At 41.9% G+C, this 5,942-nt stretch overlaps 1 long non-coding RNA gene across 1 annotated transcript; it reads right to left on the bottom strand.

Annotated features, from left to right (window-relative positions):
- Positions 1-352: 352 nt before the first annotated feature.
- LOC112548047 lies at positions 353-5,497 on the bottom strand. Its single transcript, XR_003091857.1, has 3 exons — positions 5,404-5,497; positions 1,462-1,531; positions 353-583 (listed from the first exon to the last, which is right to left on the bottom strand). It is a non-coding gene; the product is annotated as an uncharacterized LOC112548047 (long non-coding RNA).
- Positions 5,498-5,942: the final 445 nt, after the last annotated feature.

Here is a 5,942-nt window from a genome sequence, read left to right as displayed (position 1 = left end):
CCTATATACATAATTCTCTTTGGCTTCAAAATACTGCAAAGCATGACACTTTTGGGCTTGTTGTTATTACATTAGCCCACAATCTGAAGCCCTTTTTCAGTCTTACTCAGGTAAAACTCCTGCTGAGAACCACGCAAGTCTCAACAGAGGAAAGACTTCAGGGTTTGCCCATTTTGGTGGAGTTCCATCATCACAACATAAGGAAGAAAGACAATTCCCCTTCTACTTTCCTACAGAAGATGAAAGACAATTCTCAGGGCCTCTGCCTGAATCTGGAACGTCTGATAAATAAGATGTTCTGAAAAATACAATATGTGTACAGTCATACTGACAAGTACTACTATTGTACCACTAACTGGTCGGAACACTTTCATCTAAATGAAATGTTCTCAAAACATGCTGTTCATAGAAGGCAAAAATTTAATGGAAAAAAAATGTTTTAACAAAGTTTTTTAAGTTATTCCAAGTCTGACAAGAGTTCTCCAAAGGATTTGGGGGAGGTGAAGAAGAGTGGAAGTAGAGTCGACTGTCCCTCCGTCTTCTACAGGAGATCTGCACCTTTTGTGATTCCTCTGTACTTGGACTGGAGAGAGGCAAAATAGATGAACAAAATCTAGTCAACATGTCCTACAAGAAGAGGTCTAAGACATTTTCATTTTGAAACACCATCCTTCAGACAAGTTTGAGACTAGAGGTTCACATGACAGAAGCTCTTTTATGGGAGATGGGGTACAGCAGAATCTCAGATTTAAAGAATTCTGAGCTTTGGCGAAACAAAACTGGCTGCAACAGGTGTGGCTTGGGCCCATCTTCACTTATTTCTTGCTAGATATTTTTTTCTGCTGAAGCAGTAATCAAGGCTCATAAAGGGTGTGCCATAAAGTAGGCTGAAATAAGGACTGATGGTTTATGTAGTTTAAATTATCAATATTTAGTTCTAAACAATAATATTGAATATTTCTGACAAAGGTAAAGAGACTTCATGCTATGCTTAGCCAATTGTATTGTGCTACATATACACTGGAGAACATATTAGTGATAAGAATATGATGTACGCTAAATATGCTTTGGTCATAACATAAGATTAAGGTACATAGCTACTAACTTTTGGAAGTCAAAGTTATCCAAAATCCTTCATTAAAATGTAGTTGTGATATTTGACTCAGCGACCTACATGTCAATGAATTCCACTTGGTGATAAATTATGCATCTCATCTAATTTCTCTAGTAATAAAGTGAATGTAGGGGAAAAAATATGAGCTAGGAAGAGAGGGCAAACGGAGAAAGATTTGGGGGAAAAAAAATAATAATAACAAATAAAATCAGTAATTAGTTCCCTTAATTTTCAACAGCAGTTTTTAAAAACAGTGAGACTATTTTGCATGCAAATATTTTTTCCATATGCAAATATATAGGTGAAAAAACAAAGTCTACAAAAATAAGGATTGCAGAATTGCCTACCAATTTAAAGATCAGATTGTAGTTCTTTGATTATTTGCTTCTCTACGCCTGGTTTATTTGTTCACTTGTCCTAAAGAATGAATTAACAAAATGAAAAAAAAAATGTTTAAAACCTGTTAAATTCTCTATGTAGTATAGAATGGATCATAATGTCCTACAGAAGAGAGAAGCCATCAAACTTCAGGACAGATTTGTAATTCATTCTAACAATGCACTGATGAAAATAGAATTGCCTTTAAAATGGATTGGTAACAATTGGTCTTAACCTACAGGGAGTTTATTAAGGAGAAGCTCCTATTCTTATCACAGAAGAACTTTTGCTCCTCGCTCTTCAGATTTATGAGATCATAATTACATAGCCAATCTCCTCTACTTATCTTCCATCGCCCTTATCGGTATGTAAAGGCAAACACAGAATGTAATCTTGCTGTAATTGGTTTCCAATTTCATCATCATTGTTATATGGACAGAGACAGTCATTCTAAGATTTAACAAAAAAAGGAAAAAGGAGACACTCTCCTATTAATTACCTGGTGTAAAACCCAAAATAAAGCATCTCAGCAAATCATTCAAGGCCCACACTTGTTTCATTTCCAAAATACAAACTATAATCATATTTATGTGGAAAGTCCTACATAAGAATGGAACCCACCATGTCCCAGTATGGTTTTTAATTTGTTACTCTCAGAAGTCTCCTTTGTCTGTATACAATGACTGGCTAGTCCCTGCTGCACTCCCAAGAGGAGAAAGAACAAAAGGATAAAGCTGGTCAAACACAGTCTAAACCAAGTTTATTTTTCTTCTTGTGGAAAGGAGGTGAAATAATCTCCATCCCATCCTTCTGGATAAAATAAAAAACAAAGGTGCCGAGGGGCAGCTCTAACTAGTGTTCTGGGTAATTTACATGGATTTTGTATCCTACACTATTCCTTAAAAGGGTGATTAATTACTATGGTAACCAGTGCATCACATGACATACACTTGCTCTGAAACAGCGACTATAGTGAACCCTCTTACTGAAACACACATGTCAAAAGGGTAACACAAACTCCTCAAGGGTTCACATTGTTTGGGGGCAATTAATCCTTTATAACAGGCTCTCTTCCTTGGGGGGGTAGGGGATTCACTCCATAAAAACATTTCCTAAAAAAAGTTCCTGAAACTATATTTCATCTAACTTTTAAGAGTGTGATGGGAAGACAGAAAGGATGTTGGAAAATCCAGATGAAAGTTTGGCTGCAGTAGGCACTCTGGGTGGCAGATATGGATTTCTTGTTGAAAAGAAAGACGTTGTATGGTTTCTTTCCTTTGGTGCCAGTACAATAGTTTGTTTTACTAGCACTTTACCTCTTTTTCACTGTACAAATTCTATCATTCCACATTAGTATACAGGTGCACATTACCATGATTTGTTTATAAAATCAGCTAGCACAGTTAAAAGATATTCACACGTGCATAGAAGCTGATTTTACACAAACACAAAGAAATGGCTGACTACCTATTTGAAATTAGAACTGTCATAATTACGAACCTAAAAAGAAAACAACCAAAAAAAAAAAAAAACCACACAAAAGAAGAGAACAGGGTCTTCCTTCTTGTCAATCTAGCCATATACTACAGATGCTTATTTTAGCTTCATTTCATCCATGAGATTGAATTTGGTCACAAAGAGACGACATTAAATTAAGATTTCATTTTGTGCTCCCAACATATTATTCAGACATAATCAAGATGCATTGTAAAGAGACCGGTTATGAAGAAGTTTCCACTCCATTTCTGACAACAAGGCCAGGACAGACACCTAAGAAAATATACAGTTGCTGCAGTGTTCATATCATTAGGAGCCTTCATTAAGAATAGATAGACATTTCAACACAAGCAGATAACCTCAATGGCCGGATCCAGATGAAGGTGCATGAGGTTTGTGGCGCTGCAAATCTTTTTTCAGTGCCACAAACCGCAAGCTCAGCACATTAAAAACTCTGCAAAGCTCTGCTAATTTGCGGCACCAGAGCAAAATTTGTCACCAGGATTTCCCAGTAACAAACAAAAAAAACAAAAAACCCCCCACAAAAACCCCAACCCAACCCTGAATAAAAAGAAGCAGCTGAAAGCACACCAAAGTAGTGTGCACCAGAACAGAGACGGGAACAGGCAGCCCAGAGCCCAAGACTGCCTGCTCCTGTGTCTCTGTGTGCAGTGAAGCTCCGTGCTGAGGCACCCAGCTGGCAGGGGTGCAGTGTGCCTTGAGATGCGGGAACAGGCAGACCTGCCCTGGCTGCTCCCATTTCCACATGCCTCAGTGTGGGGGCTGTGCTGCAGAGGGACATGGAGCCCGTCTTGAGGCACCCTGAGCCCCAGCCAGCTGCAGAGAAGCTGCCTGGGGTGCAGGATGCCTCATCACAGGGGATCCACTACAGAGCTCTGATGGGATACAGGATGCTCCAGATGGCCAGATGGGATACAGGATGCTCCAGCAGGAGCCTCTGCAGTGCTCAGAGATGGAGGAAAAGGTAGCCCTGGGCTGCCTGCTCCCCCATCCCCATATGCTGCTCTCCAGCTGGCTGGGGCTCTGGGTGTCTCAGAGCAGGGGCTGCCTGCCAGCTAGCCCCACACTGAGGCACCCTGTGCCCCAGCCAGCTCCCCCACCTTCCATAGCACATGAAGCAGTGGGACACATTGTCTACCCTCCAAAGCCCATGGGCAGGGGTGTGCACTGTGGCACAAAGTAGCAGCACAAATTTATGCCACTACTATTTGTGCTGCTGCATATGCATATCCCTGCTCATCCGGACGCAATCAATATGCCAACATGATCTGATGCACAAAAAAAGATATCCTTCCAATCAAACACTTATCTGGATGGTACCTATTCACAAGCTGTGAAAGCTTTGTCATAGGACTGATCTGCCACAGTGCTGTTGCTTTGGCCTCCCCCAGGGCTGCAGCAAAGGGGGACAAGCGGGGCAACCGCCCTAGGCACCGAAGTGAAGGGGCACCAATAGCAACTGTCCAGCCAGGGTGGGGGCACATGACAGAGTCACGAGCAGCTTGTTTGTGGGGGGGAGAGCTACAGGGATGGGGGAAGGGCAGCTCCCACTGCTGTGTGCATTCCAGGGCAAGCATGGGGAGAGGCATGCGCCCCCCGGATCTGTGCACAGGGCTAGGGTGGGATGCTGCTGCAGACTTTGCCCCGGGTACCAAACTTCATTGCTACAGCACTGGTCTCCCTTAATCTAAAGTGGTTTCCCCAACCAAACTAAACAATATCCAAGAGCTAAGTGTGTACAAAGATTTCCCCTGCCAGAATATCATGCTCCATGTTGACCAAAATGCATAATTAAAATCATGTTATCATCATACTCTGGGACCTACATGCCAAGATTTAACAAATAAAAATAGGAACTCAAAGTCAGTTCTCCTTCTAAATCAGTGTCACAAAGTGCCATTGGACACATCTACACAATACATTTACTGCGCATTTACAGCTCCATCCTGCTCCCTGCCGGGGCCCTGCAGCTGCACATTGTGGCCCTGGGCCCCAAGTCTCATGCTGAGGCCCCCCAGCCCTCCCCAATTCCCCCCTCACCCCAAATGACTTGCAGGAACTGCTCTCCAGGCTGCCTGGTGTCCACATGCATGCATATGGCACCCTCTGCTTGACCACCCTTTTCCTACTCCCCTCAGCCCCTTGCAGGCTGGAATTCTGCCAGCCTGCAGAGAGCTCTTTGCAAAACTGTAAAATATTCGAGTTTCTCTGTTAAAATGAGAAATCCACATTCTCCCCTGGTGAAGAGGGAAATCCATTTTTTCTCCATTTTTCCATGGGAGATGGAAAACCTGGATCCCTGCTGATCAGATAAAGTGTGTACATAGTCTTATGCATCTTCAGTTCAGCACATTAGTGTCTCCCTTTCAACATCTGGACACTATAGATCTTACCTGCTGTTGGGCTGAGTGAATCAATATATAGAATTCATTACCCTTCTTCCACTAATAAATACTGGCAACTGCAATTATAATAGAATACTTTAGGAGCATAGGGTGGGTTAAGAAAGTGAGAAGTAACACTTGCACAAAGTTGGTACAATGTGTGGGCACGTGTGCAATCTCTATATCCAAGAGCTCTCATATGACCAGTTCAGTGGATGAGCAATACTCTGGCAGGCTTTCTGCTCTTCGGGACAGCTTTCTTCAATACAAGTTCTGCGCTTTCTAATTGCAGCACTCCTTCAAAGATCTGATGTTGTAGGAAAGCACATGGCTTTTGCTTTTGGGCAAAACAGAAGGGGGGGGAAAAAAAAAAAAAAAAAAAAAAAAGAAGGACAAGGAAATAACTATAAGCCTCAAAAAAGCCAAAACATCTGCCCACTAAGAATAGCTATTCATAATGCATAAAGTAAGGGATCACTCTGAAAATAGTGTGTGATGTCACCCAAAAAAACCAAACAAACAAACAAAAAACATCTCATGAATTGGTT

The sequence above is a fragment of the Alligator sinensis genome, unplaced genomic scaffold (genome assembly GCF_000455745.1).
Source record: "Alligator sinensis unplaced genomic scaffold, ASM45574v1 scaffold1091_1, whole genome shotgun sequence".
In the NCBI taxonomy this organism is placed as follows: domain Eukaryota; kingdom Metazoa; phylum Chordata; order Crocodylia; family Alligatoridae; genus Alligator; species Alligator sinensis.
This window is presented reverse-complemented; position numbering and strand designations above follow the sequence as displayed.